This window comes from Grampus griseus (genome assembly GCF_964374135.1).
Source record: "Grampus griseus genome assembly, chromosome: 3".
Lineage (NCBI taxonomy): Eukaryota > Metazoa > Chordata > Mammalia > Artiodactyla > Delphinidae > Grampus > Grampus griseus.
Genome location: NC_139019.1, coordinates 28,250,875 through 28,265,350, shown reverse-complemented (window position 1 = coordinate 28,265,350; position 14,476 = coordinate 28,250,875). Strand labels below are relative to the sequence as shown.

The 14,476-nt window shown below is 44.2% G+C and overlaps 1 protein-coding gene across 1 annotated transcript in view; it reads right to left on the bottom strand.

Moving 5' to 3' along the window:
* The window catches only part of RAI14 (retinoic acid induced 14), a 147,218-nt gene that overhangs the window by 82,582 nt on the left and 50,160 nt on the right, over positions 1-14,476 (bottom strand). The gene's annotated exons all lie outside the window — the stretch shown is intronic.

The following is a 14,476-nucleotide window of genomic DNA, read 5'->3' as shown; positions in this document are numbered from 1 at the left end:
ATTTTAAAGAAGAGCCCCAGGCCTCCCTGGTGGCGCAGTGGTTGAGAGTCCGCCTGCCGATGCAGGGGACGCGGGTTCGTGCCCCGGTCCGGGATGATCCCACATGCCGCGGAGCGGCTGGGCCCGTGAGCCATGGCCGCTGAGCCTGCGCGTCTGGAGCCTGTGCTCCGCAACGGGAGGGGCCACAGCAGTGAGGGGTCCGCGAACGCCAAAAAAAAAAAAAAAATTGGCGGGCTTCCCTGGTGGCGCAGTGGTTGAGAGTCCGCCTGCCGATGCAGGGGACACAGGTTTGTGCCCCGGTCCGGGAGGATCCCACGTGCCGCGGAGCGGCTGGGTCCGTGAGCCATGGCCGCTGAGCCTGCGCGTCCGGAGCCTGTGCTCCGCAACAGGAGAGGCCACAGCAGTGAGAGGCCCGCGTACCGCAAAAAAAAAAATAATAATAATAAAATAAAGAAGAGCCCCAAATCCAAGGCATCAAGGCAGACACTGAATTTTAGGCACTGATTCGTCACACTGATGATATATTACATCTTGCTCAGGGGTAGAAAACAGCAAGGACTTAGTTATTTGAGCCCGGCTACTGAGTCTCCCCACAGGCTAGACAGTAATTATAAAATCAGTTACCAAACCCTCTTAAGCCTGGGGCCAGGAATGATGTGGTAGGCATGATATTAAAGACACAGTTTTGACCATAAGTTGTTCGGTGCTTAATCTAACGACATCAGCAGGCAGCAGTGGAGACCGAAGGCCTTAGAGAAGACAGAGGAAGAAAAAATGGCAGTAGGGAGACAAAGAAGAAAAGAGGTAAGAAAGGGGCTGGAAGGAAGGAAGAAAGAGGGAAAAGATAAGAAATGGGAAAGGAACAGTGTGGGAAGGTGGGGCTTTGTCCCTCCTCTCTCAGTAGCACTGCACCATGTCAGGTCCCACCTCTGACTAATAACGAAAAATGCCAGAGTTTCTCATAAGAATAGCACGTGTACATTTCCAAAGAATTTTCACCTCTGTTATTCCTCATGTACCCCAAACAGCCCAGTGAGACCTCATGGAACTGTGAATGAAAAATGTTGCCTGCCGTATCCGTAAAACAAAGGATGTCGCAGCCGTCAAGCCACTACAGCCGCCGATGGTGAGCCCTGAGGGGACTCAGATGGGGAAGAATAGGATCCTGGCCTGATAGCTAAGGTGCACATCAAAGGCATGATTTCAGTGAGCCCAGACTCTTGCACCTTCCCATACATAGAAAGCGATAATTCCTTAACCTCAGATATCTGGTTTTCTTTAATGAACAGTCATCTTTTGATGTCCCGACTGCCTGGTCTTTGTTGCAAAACCCCCTGTATCTCCTGGTTCCTCCCTGACCTCTTCAGAGCAGTCCCTCAGAGCTAGCTGAGACTCCTGTCTCCTGGGCTTGAAGTCCTCAGATGTCTGCCGAATAAAACATAATTCTCAATTTTAGCTTGCGTAATGTTTTTCAGTTGACAGAACTATTATTTTTATTTGACAAACTTAAAAAAATCTGAGACGGAGTCATTGAAGTGACTTGCAGAGACTGGAAGCAATTGAACATTTTACAGACTAACGCTCCTCCACAGAAATGATAAACAACTACAGTTTTTTTTTTTTTCCACCCCACCATCCCTCCCTTAAGCTTTCTGGTTCGTACATAATCAAACTATGTGATTTATATGTGTTTTTCAAATTCTGTGTTCACGCTTTCTCTACTAAAGTTCTTTTTTGGGCTTTATACTCCTGAGACCTCGGTTTGTTTAGCTTTAAAGATCTCTCTCTTGCAAACAAGTTCTGAGAGAAAAGTGATAGATACGTGACTATTTACTAGGAAAAATGAGAGTGATAATACTCGAAAGAACTCTTATCCCAAAGTAGAAGTCAACTCTCCCCCTCCAGAGGTTCCAAACACTACAACTTTTCTAGAAAAATCTAAATGAGTTTAAAATAAATCTCAGGAAAAAAAAGTTGATGAACTCTTATCAATGGGGACGAGGTAGGATACAGGTAACTCAGCTCTTGGCTGGAAATAAAATAAGGTTATGGCACTGGGATAAAGGTCAGTCCCTGGCTTCCTGAGTGTGTCTTACACCTTTGAGTTCAGTTACCAACACGCCGTTGACAACCAGACATTTCAGTGGCTTTCACATGAAAACCCAGGCTCAAGTTCAAAGCTGGAAGGTGATACCTGTCCTGGGACAGAGTTCAAAGTCCAGGCTTTTATGTTCAGGTCTCGGCTTTTGGTAAGTGCACCTGCTGGTGTGCTAATGCAGTAACCCAATGAACACCAGTGCTAGAATCTTCTGGGAGCTCTTCTGCCTATAAGCTTATAAACTGCTCATATACTGAGGCAAATTATATTTTCCAAAAATGGCACTGCAAGATTTCTGGTCCCATACACTCTTCCAGAACCCTGCCACCTGCATCAATAGGTAGAGTCTATTTCTCCTCCCCTTGAATCTGGGCAAGACTTCGTGATGGTTTCAACTGATGGAATGCAGCAGAGGTGACACCATGTAACTTCCAGGGCTGGGTCATAAAGGGTGATCCAGCTTCTGTCCAGCTGTCTCTCAAGGTGCTTCTCCTGGAAGCCAGCTACCATACTGTGAGGAAGCCCAAGCCACATGGAGGGGACAGAAATGTCCTGGCTGAAAGTCTCAGTGAAGGTCTTTGGTGTAAGCCTACATCAGCCATCAGACGATGAGTGAATGAGCCACTAGATGATTCCCACCCCCAGCCCTTGAATCTCCCCTGCTAATTCCCACATCATGGATCAGGGACGAGCTGCCCCAGTGTACCCTGTCCAGAGAACTGTGAGTATAATAAATGTTGGTTTTACGCCACTAAATTTAGTAGTCATTTGTTAAACAGCCCTAGTAACTGGAATGTACATTAATACCCAGAGGCAGAAAGAATTCATTGATTAATATGATTTTATACATGTCTGGCTTTGGGTCTTCTTGTAGGTAGGAAAGCGTAGGCAGGAAGCAGAAACACAAGCATTTAAGTGCTACCTTCCCTGTGCCAGGTACCACGTCAAGTACAAGAAAACTTCAAAACTTCAACTGCTCCAAAATCCCCATGAGGTTTAAGTGTGAGCTCCATTTGTTTTGTTTTGTTTGTTTTTTTGTTTTTTTTTTTCGATACTCGGGCCTCTCACTGCTGTGGCTTCTCCCATTGCGGAGCACAGGCTCCGGACGCGCAGGCTCAGCGGCCATGGCTCACGGGCCCAGCCGCTCCGCGGCATGTGGGATCCTCCCGGACCGGGGCACGAACCCGTGTCCCCTGCATCGGCAGGCGGACTCTCAACCACTGCGCCACCAGGGAAGCCCGTGATCTCCACTTAAAGATGAGGAAGCTGAGGCACAGAAAGGTATAGTACCTTATCCAGGATCATACAGGCAGTGGTAGAGTTGCAGTTTGATCCCATATCTGCCTGAATCTAAAATTCACAATATTTTTGCTCTCCCAGTGGAGCCCAACCTGGAAGCCTTGACCCTGGGTGGGGGCGGGGGGTTGTGGGGGGCAGCAGCGGAAGAAGCCTCAATTTAGTGGCAATGAGAAAGTTCTGTTAATCCATGAGCAGCAGTCACTGTATGTCATACACCCTCTCACCCTCACCACAAACACACACTTTTCAAATACAGTAAATTCCATAATAACTACAATTCAAATTCATTTCATACATTACTGATCTTGGTTTTTATTATGATTTTGGTACTGATTACGTATCTTCTCAACTAACATGATAACAGAATAGCTACTAGAAGTTAAAAGTCTGTAAACTTCTTACACATATATTAGGACAGGGTTTTCATACTTAAAAACATTGGGAACCATGAACCGTACACCTCCGTGCACAGAATTCACATTCATGCCTGGCAAGTTGGACAACTGTGTTACCACGGGAAAACTCAAGAGTTGCCAATGACCAACATTCCATCTGTGTTGATTTAATGAAGGTGGTTACCAAGGGATCGTTCTTAAATAGTGGGCACTGAGAGGAGAGGGTCCCCTCAGCCACAATTCATTAATTTGCTAATTGTGCAGCTTCCCTGGTGGCGCAGTGGTTAAGAACCCGCCTGCCAATGCAGGAGATAAGGGTACGAGCCCTGGTCTGGGAAGAGCCCACATGCCAAGGAGCAACTAAGCCCGTGCGCCACAGCTACGGAGCCTGCGCTCTGGAGCCTGCGAGCCACAACTACCAAGCCCGTAAGCCACAACTACTGAAGCCCACGTGCCTACAGCCCATGCTCCACAACAAGAGAAGCCACCGCAACAAGAAGCCCGCGCACCGCATCAAAGAGTAGCCCCTGCTCGCCACAGCTAGAGAAAGCCCGTGTGCAGCAACGAAGACCCAACACAGCCAAAAATAAATAAATAAATGTATTTTTTTAAAAAAATTTGCTAACCGTTCTCCCACTGAGCGCTGGCCAGCATTCTGTCTTTAGCTAATGATGATGTATGTGCCTTCCCACTTTCCATACACAGGCACGTGACAGGGATGGCGGGCAGAGAAGAATGGACCTGTCTGGGTCCTGGCCTCGCCTTGCCTCTGTCCTTCAGTGTATCCTCCTAAGCAGGCATCTGCTTCCCTTGGGATGAGAAGGGAGTGGTGGTAAGAGATGGGGGAACAACTTTATTACCCATCAGGAATGTAGGGCAAGTTCACTGCCTCCTTGAGAAACGGGAGCCCGCTCCATTCACATCTGTGCCAAAGAGGCAAGAATGCTGGTACTTAATGTGCCACAGAAAGGCTTCTTTCAGAAAAGAAAGGCAACTTCACCAGAGTCCTCTGCCGCCACATTCACATGGAATTCTGAGTAAGGCACACAGGGCCACCTCCAGCCTTCGAAAAATGGACGTGCACGGGGTGGGTGGGATGCACTCTCTCTTCCCAGGACTCTTTTCTTTAGCTGCAGTCATCAGCATTCATACCCTCAAGAAGACCTGGCTTTGGGAGGCAAGTCCTACCATGTGACCACCCCCAGGCTACTCTCCCCTGCCCTAAACTCTTAGATCACTGCATTCCACAAGGATTTCTTTCTTCCCCAAAAGGGGGAGGTAAAGGAGGGGAATTACAGTATCTAATGAAGTTGGTTGGTGCCAAAACAACAAAGAAATTCCAATTCATAAAACCACATTTTATTAAATGTGATTTGATTTTTTTTAAAGACTTTGATTTTTTTTTTTAAAGACTATGTGCCTATATACCAAAACCCGTGATTTCTACTTGTGAGCTGTTCACCTCTGATTAAATGGGGAAAAAAAGAAAATAAGACTCAAGATTTTTGAAAACACTTTCTTATTATCATTAACTTTACGTATGTGAAATTCAAATTTAAGGATTTTTTTTGGTGGTAACTCTTCAAACTAAACAGTCTTAAAATGAACTACCAATTAACCACTGCTTCGTTCATAAATGAAAGAAATGTATGTCTTTCATCTTACGTGCACAACTAGGATCCATTACACACACACACACACACACACACACACACACACACACACACACTTTTAAGATTCACATACTGGTCACCAACAGTCAGAGAACATATCTCCCAACCACAGAGAAGAAGCTTTAGCCCGAAGGGTCCTCCATTCTCTCCTAGAACCTCATCAATCTCCCATCCTTGGCAGAAGGCAGCAAGGGAAGACAGTCTCCCAGGTAGGTATCTGGTCTACCCAGGCTCTCTCCCTTTCCTTTTAAAAGAACCTAGAAAGCAAGCGGAGGAAGTGGAAGGGTAGAAGAAGTGGGAGAGAAGATATGTTAAGAAATTAACCCCCAATTCATAATTAGCTAGCCACATGGTTAAGAAATTAACCCCCAATTCATAATTAGCTAGCCACATGACAAAAGCTGTGGACGTTTCTGACTTTCACTTTATTTTCTGAATGGAGGTAGGATCACTGATCTAGGAGCTGCAGGGCCCCCAGGGGAACTGGCCAAAGCCAGGAGCTTCTGCTTCACCGGGATTATCACGTCCAAACTCCTATTATCTCAAAAGACGTGGGCCCCGTGAATCCACCCATACTTATCCTTTAAAACCTATGCCTTTCCTATAAATACAGAATAAATACAGAATATTTGCCTGTTTGCCTCACCGCTTGTCACAGACAACTCCAGATGTGTACTATCAGGCACTTCCAAGGGCAGAGTTCTTTACGGATTACAGATTCCTAGAGGACAGGAAATACGGTTGTTTTTCTTGCACTGTACCGCAATTACCCGAATATTGCATACAAAGACATACATTTCTGCCAGGAAATCTTTTTTTTTTTTTAATGGGAAGATGGATGATAACATTCTTAATTTATAACGGAGGTAACTGTGGTTCATTCATCCACTTATTCATTCATTCAGCAGAGATTTATTGAGCACCTCTTATGTGCCAGGCTGGGGATCCAGCAGTGAACTAGCCGAAGCCTGTGTCCTCAAAGGGCTGCTGCTGCTCTCAGGGAAGAAACAGGTCCCACACAAAGATGCAGGTATCATGTCACGGGTGATAAATGTTTAAAAAGTGGAAGTGAGGATAGGAAGTGACAGGAGTGTGTGATTTGAGGGGGGAGGGGTCAGGGAAGATGTCTCTAGGTGACATCTGAGCAGACAGATCTGGAGGAAGGGATCCCTGCAGATGCCTGGGGAGAAGCCTTCCAGGGTGGGAACAGCACGTGAAAGGCTGGGTGGGCTCAGGAACTTACAAGCAAGCCTGGAGCAGAATAAACGCAAGGGAGGCTTACAGACCTGGAAAGGACTCTGCTTTAACTGAGTGGGATGGGAAGCCACCCGAAGGACTCTGAGCACAGAGTGACAAAAAGGATCACTTGCGACCAATTCTGTTAAGTCAGGACAATGAGAGGCAGGCAGTCTGTGGACCTGTTTTGAAGATACAACTACTATGCTTTGCTGATGTGACACAGAGATGAGGGCATTTGCATTAGACAGGCCTGGAGTCAAACTCCAGCTCTGCCGCCTCCTAGCTGTGTGACCTCAGGGAAAAGTTTTAATTTTTGAGTGTCAGCTTCTTCTGTAAAATGGGGATAATAAATACCTTCACTGCAAAAGTAGAAACACTATATATAAGCACCTATTACAATCCCGGGGTACTTTTTTAACGAAAGATAAAAGAGGATTTTTTTTAACCCAAATTTCCCTGACCCCCAATACAACAACGTTCTTGCAGGGCGACGCCAGGAGAATTTTCATGGCCTTAAGGTCCCCTTCTCTGGCCCACCTTTTCTTTGATGGATGGCGTTGACTTTCATTACATGTGTGTTGTTTTCAAGGTTGGTTTACTGAAGTTCTAATCTGAATAGAATCAGCAAACACCATCCATGCCCCCTATCCGAGAGGTGGACAGAAATAGTAAATGAAAAACAAAGTCCTAAGGCTGAGAATTTCTGACAATGCCAGGAAGGTATTTGGACACAGTATTGCTAATTGCATATTAAACACTACTGGCTCCTGTACTCAACAAAAGAGGGTAAATTATTATTATATGTTATTAGATTTTTTAAGCTGGGTGTTGCTTCCTTTCCTGTCCAATAACTAGATGCCAATATTTCTTACTTATGGCAACATGTGTTCACAATCGTATGACCTTGAGTCCAGGAAGGAGTGAAACCACTCAGCCCTGAAAATCAAACAGAAAATCATTTTTCCGGCTTCTCGGCTGGAATGTCCGCTAGGAAGTACATATACTTAATTTTGGTTCCCTCCACTTTCCCATCCCAATTAACCCAATGCCACATTCACACGGTTGCCTCTCTAAAAATCTGAAATTATTTTGCAAACCTCAATTGTGTTTAATGTGACTTTTAAAGCTGGTCTAAAGAACACAGGTTGAGGAACAGAAACCATCAAGTAGAGGATTAAAATGATTTATTAATGGATGCTTTAAAAATGGTAGAGGGACCTCCCTGGTGGTCCAGTGGCTAAGACTCCGCGCTCCCAATACAGGGGGCCCGGGTTCGATCCCTGGCTAGGGAACTAGATCCCCCATGCTGCAACTAAGAGTTCGCATGCTGCAACTAAATATACCACATGCCACAACCAAAAAAAAAGAAAAGAAAAAAAAAATGATAGAGAAATCTGGTGATGGAGCCTTTATCGTTGAAAGTTAGAAATCGACCTGAAGAATTTAAACAGTTTTAATAGAACTAAAACTCACTACTCAAAAAGAAAATAAAATTCAAATAGAGCACCTTAGCATCCTCTGGCGTACTCACTGAAGGTGCTCTGAAATACTTATATTCACCTTAAAATTCACCTCGCAAAGACTGTACCTTCATCTGAACTTTTAAAGTCTTTTACATCACTCATGCTGCACTTAGATTCTGGCCTGAATACTCTTCTTCTACATGTAAATGTCTTGTCCCCCCCCCGCCCCCCCCGGTGAAAAGTGCAGGTTCCCCAAAGGCAAGAACCATGTCTCCCAATTTATGTATGGATCCGGGACCTTGCCCCTGGCAGGTACTAAATGTGTGTTCTGACATATTATGTGCTCTCCTCTACAAAGCTGCATTTCTCCAAGGCTGTTCTGTGCCTCAAGCTGCAGCCGTAAGGGTTGTGAAGCAAAGAGTATTACCATGTGGCATACTCCCCCCACCCCACGTACAACCCTCCCCTTTCTTAGACATGTACAATGTACATTAACAGCTTAAAGGCACCAAGCAGTCCTGTAATAAAGAAACCTATTTATTTTGCTGAACGGGACATTCTCCAAACTTATTTGACACAGGAAACTTTTCTTGCTTATAACGCCTGTTAAAACTCAGCAGTGCCACTTGGGGAAACTGTCCTGAAGTATCTGGAACAACATTCTGTATATAAAGTGCTCAGTAAGTAACATATGTGAGACATTTTACAGTTTACAAGGCACTTTCAACACATTATTATGACTGAACTCCCTCAATAGACAGACTTATATAGTAGGAAATTATAAAGAAGGGAAACTCTGTCTTCCTTTCCTCCAACCCCCTCGAGTTTTCAATCACATTCCTTCCTTCATGCATCTATCAGCTGAAAACTCCTTTCCTTTAGGACTCTGAGTCACTAAGGATACAATGTGACAACTTATTTCTCCCATAAAGGGACTTGTTCCCACTTCTTGGAACTGAGAGGGTCCTTAGATATAAACTCCAAACTGTTCATTTTACCCTTGCGGGGGTAAAAAGGCAGGTTTTAGTTTCAGGAAATCTACCTCAGAGACACACAGAAATTAGGTGACTTGGTCAGTAATGTGATTTTAGCTTACAGGAAACTCAAAGTTCCAAATTTAGAGATACATGAATAAGGATTAGGTTCAACTGTATATGAAAGAAAACCCCAAATAACGGTGGCTTAAACAAGATACAAGTGTCTACATATAAACAGAGTCTGAGAGGAGTCAGTCCAGAGCTGACAAGAGAACCCCACAGACAGTTGAGATTGGGGCTCCCTCTATCAGTTCCACCAACTTAATACAAGGCTTCCATCTTTAAGGTCACCGCAGGGCCCAAAATGGCAGCTGGAATGCTAGCCATCAAGTCCTGATCCCAGGCAGAAAAACAAAAGATGATGATGGAATAGGCAAAAAACATGTAGCTTTCAGCAGAGTGGTCAGACCCCTATGTAGAATTTCCCCAGACCCCCATGTCAAACTCTCATTGGTCACACAGCCAAAACTGTGTGAAAGAAGTGCGCAAAGAAGGCTGAGAAATGTGGTATTTGGGCTGAGCACACTGAATCCCAAATTTTAAAAACGAAGCTCTATTACTAAGAAAGAACAGGAAAATGGATATTGGGTAGTCCACTAGCAATCTCTGTCAAGAAGAAGGAATACGATGTTAGAATCTTACTATCTTAGGATGCTGGTCAGAAGCCATTTCGTCGGTGTTTCTCAAGTTCACTGATAAGAATCATGTGTGTGGGGTGGTGGTGGAGGGGTGGATAGGCTCCATCCAGATCTACTGAACCAGAACCTCCAGGGAGAGGACCTAGGGAATCCCTGTTTTCAACAAGCACTCTATGTGATTCTTATCAAGCAAGTTTGGGAACCACTGAAATCTAATCTTCCACCCAACTTGGCAGTCTCAGCAAATTCCTGAGCCTTGGCGCTCCAGAGGCAGTCAGTCCATCCTTGAGCAGCGAGAGACATGGACATCCTTCCTCTTAACTGACACAACTTCCATCAAAGAGCCAACCTAACAGGAAGAACCCGAGGGGGCCTCACCGTTATGGAATTATACCAAAGTAATTATGAATTGGGCAACCAAGTGCCTTAACCAACCAGCTCTATCACGTGAACAAATATGATTGCTAAAGAGAAAAACCACAGGCCTAAAAATGGTGTCACCTGTGCTAAAGCCCATAATACCAAACTTAGATTTAATACTAACCTAACAGCAGTTTCGACTTTCACCAGAAATGTAACCTTAATCAACCAGTCTGGAATTTTCTGATCAGCACCAACGAGGTCATCTGTGCCACCTGGGCCCTCTCTCAGCACCCCCACCCCCACCCCCAGAGGAAGAAGGGGTGGCAATCTGTATGATAAAGACCCTGCCCTTCCCTTTTCCCTCCCTAAGATGATGTCCTGGCCTAAAAAAAATCATCCTTTCTTTCCTTGGCTAATAGCCCCCTGCCCCTTCCTCCTATAAAAACCTTCCATTTTGTACAATCCCTCGGAGCACCCTTCTGGTTACTGGATGGGATGCTACCCATTCATGAATCACCTAAAAAAGCCAATTAGATCTTCAAATTTACCTGGCTGAATCTAGTGTCTTAACACGATCATATAAAACCAGCCCATTTCCTTACAGAAAGCTTTAGAAGGATGGTTCTCTGATTGTTTCAATCATACTTTACCAACTGGGACTAAGTCTGACAAGCGTCAAAGCCTCCCAGGCTCCGGGGTGCCCTGGGGTGAATCCGGAAGCTCCAGCAAGGTTGCCTGAAGTTGGCTGAAGGTCTCTAGCCTATGACTGGATGGGTTTCTCTTTGAGGATTAAAGCAAAGCTACAGATCAGAGGTGGAGTGCACTCTCACTTACTTCTAACATTTAGAAGTCAGCTATTCCTGATCTGTACTCCTATTTCCCTGTCCACTGCGACATTTATTTCCTCCAAACAAATGTACTAAGGACCATGTATTCTACCATCCCAGTAGTTCTGGAACCAAGGGGGACCCAAGGACACACTTGCTGTCATGAATGAACCCTGGGACTGATGGGGGATTCTGATTTCATTTGCCATCTAACCCAGGCTAATAGTGCGAAAAATCTGCTGAGGCGGAGGGCCCTAAATCACACCAGAAACTGCTTCTATCTGCCACGACCTTTCCACAGAGGAAAATGATTCCAACCCACATTTAGTCTGATGTTTCTTTATGAGTGAAGAATTATACCTTTAGAATGAATAAAAGAATGAAATAAACATGTTAAAGGAAGATTCTTTTTCATGTTTTGGTGTTACAGTTTGAATTCTGTTCTCCAAAGAAAAAGTCCTATTGAAGTCTTAACCACTGGTATATCAGAATGTGACGATATTTGTAAATAGCGTCTTTCCAGAGGTAATTAAATTAAACTGAGGTCAACAGAGTGAGCCCTAATCCACTGGACTTATAAAAAGGGAAATGTGGACAGAGACAGACACCTGGAGGGAAGGCAGAGGAATGGAATGAGGCATCTACAAACCAAAGAATGCAAAAGATTGCCTGCAAACTACCAGAAACCAGGAAGAAACATAGGAGACAAGTTTCAGAGGCAAACCTTGCTTTCAGACTCCTAGCCTCCAGCACCGTGAGACAATAAACTTTTGTTGTTCTAAGTCCCTCTGATTACGGAGCTTTGTTATGGCAGCCCTAGCAAACAAATGGAATTGGTTAGTGAGAATGTATTTCTTCACTCAGGTCAAATTCAATGTCCCTGATGTAAGACTGAAGCTATCTGCCAGCACAACTCAGTCTGAAAACAGAACAAAAAAACTCTGCAAAAGTCCATTTGAAAATAACTGAAATTGCATCTAAATGTAGGCGTTCAATTGCATTTGCTTTCTCCAGAAAAAAGACCAGGTTTTTCTACTTCTTATCATGGTGGGGGGCGGGGGTAGGTAGTGGGTGAAGATGGAGGGGATTCATTGTGATGCCTCTCAGATGAGGAATATCTACCATACTACTTCCTTGCTACATGACCCCTTGCTATCCTGGATCAGTGGCTCTGAACACTTTCTGCTCAGGACATTCACCCAGCCCAGGCTCCTCTCCAGAAGTTTTGATTCAGTTGGTTCAGGGGCAGGGGGTGAGAAGCAGAAATAGTCTGGGGCTTGGGTGTCTTTAAGCTCCCACGTAATTTTAATGTACAGAGGGAGTTAAGAACGATGCCCCAATATTACAGGAGTGATGCTTTCTTTCCATCAGTGGCTGGGGTCGGGGTGGGCGTCCAAAATTCAGACATAATTAGGAAAACCCATCCTGTGGGAAATTCACACTCAGTAGCCAGACTCTGAAGGCTGACTTTAGAGATCAATTTCCATATGAATAATTATTCCATCACGGTTTGATTGGCCAAATGGCTCCAGGCAGGCTCTCAGGCATCCAATTTTATCTGTGGCGCATAAGAGTCCTTTATATTCAATCCCACCCTCCATAGTTTTAACAGAAAGTAAAAATTTTATCTTAATTCTTTTTCAAGCTACTGATACTTTCACTATTGCAAGTTGGCAAAATATCTAAATCCAAAGCTACCCAGCACTTATGAAATAGGTCCTGAATACATTTAAGAAAAGTTTTTTCTCTTTCGCTTTGGTGAAAAGGGCAAGGTAACTCGCTGACAACTGTTCAGCAGCTGGCATGTTTACTCGATTGATCAGAACTCTACAGACTTCTTAAGAACTGTTAAATGTTTTTCTACTGTTAAATGTTAAATGAACTGTTAAATGTCTTCTTAGCTGCTTTATTACTTTCAATATGGTTCTAAAGAGCGTATTAAATTATATCTTCAATTACATGTAGATAAAACTTAGGAGGAGCTGAGCTTTTTCTGGACAAGATAACCTTTCCTTATTCTACTTCAGAAACAACACAAATTCATAAATACAGTCGATATCTAAGACATAAAGAGCCCTTTCCTTCCTTTCTCTCTCTCTTCCTATCTCAATCTCTTCTTTCGCCATTTTTCAAAGCTTTGGTTTTTCCCTTGGAGACAAGGTCAGAGACAGATTTCCTGTCTAAGGCTCTGCTTTGTGCTTAAGGAAACATGAAAAAAGACCTGCATATTTCAAAAGAAGGTCATTATAATCACTATATACAATAGGATCACATTCTTTCCCCTGTTCTTAATTAGTAGAGATTACAAGAAATGTCACGGGCAAGAGGAAGAAGCGTGTACATTCTGACAAGGTACTGCGGGAGACTTGAACACACTTCAATTAAGATGTGCATTCTTTTTCTCCAGATGCCCGTGGGACTTTGCGCAACTCCAGTACAAATAAATGTACTGCTTTCCGACTCTCTTACAGAAGCAATTACCAGTGGATGCAGAGATGAATGCGAGAGCAGAGGGGGCTGGAAAGAGACTTGAACAGGAAATACAGAACTTTAAAGCTTAATGGGACTTTTGAGAGCATCTTATTTTACCCACGTGGGAAGCCAGAGAGGTGAACTGACTTGCAGGAGTCACACATGGAATTGGCAGCGCTAAGATCAGTAAATGCAGCCCGCAGCTCTGTCCACCAAATTGGCTGCCCAGTCTTGACGCCATTCAGAAGAAACAGTAAAACGCTGAGCCAACACCCTTTTTGCCTCTGTGGCCTCATGTTTTGCATATTTATCATCTCTTAATATGCTATAACTGATGGCGGCGGTGGTGAGAGCTGGAGGTCTTGATTGAGTTACTGCCTCTTGTTAAGAAGATAAAAAGCTTTTCTGGAGTGGAAAGAGGATATTTCTCATGACAAGCGATTCACAGTACAAAAATTCAAGGTCAAAGAACCATGTGTGGCATATCCAGAGGGGGCACAAGCATTACTTCTGTGCCCAGAAGATGGCACAGATAACCTAGGGTTTCAAGCTGAGACACCAACAAAGAGTACACCACACAGATCAGGATGAAAAAGCTTACAGTACCTAGTGCTGTGGCATGACGATACAACAAGCAAAACACCAATGCAATGATGTTCCAAAATAAAAATTTCTTCCCCGAGTTCAGAACTCCATGGCTCAAGTGTCATCTTTAAACTGTCAACATAAGTGTATGAAGATCAGCCTCAAATCCATTACTCAGCCAGAGATATTTTGAGTAAAAGGGACCTCCAAATAGGACAAAAGCCATATAAAGGCAGAAAATAATCCTTAAGAGGCATTATATTTACTTTTACTTTATAAGAAATCTTCATCGCGCTCAGTTTAATGAGCAGCTTTTAATACAGGAAGATACACACATTCCATGGGTCACAAAGCCAAGGCTGCTGAAGTGGGTGATTTAGCGTTTCA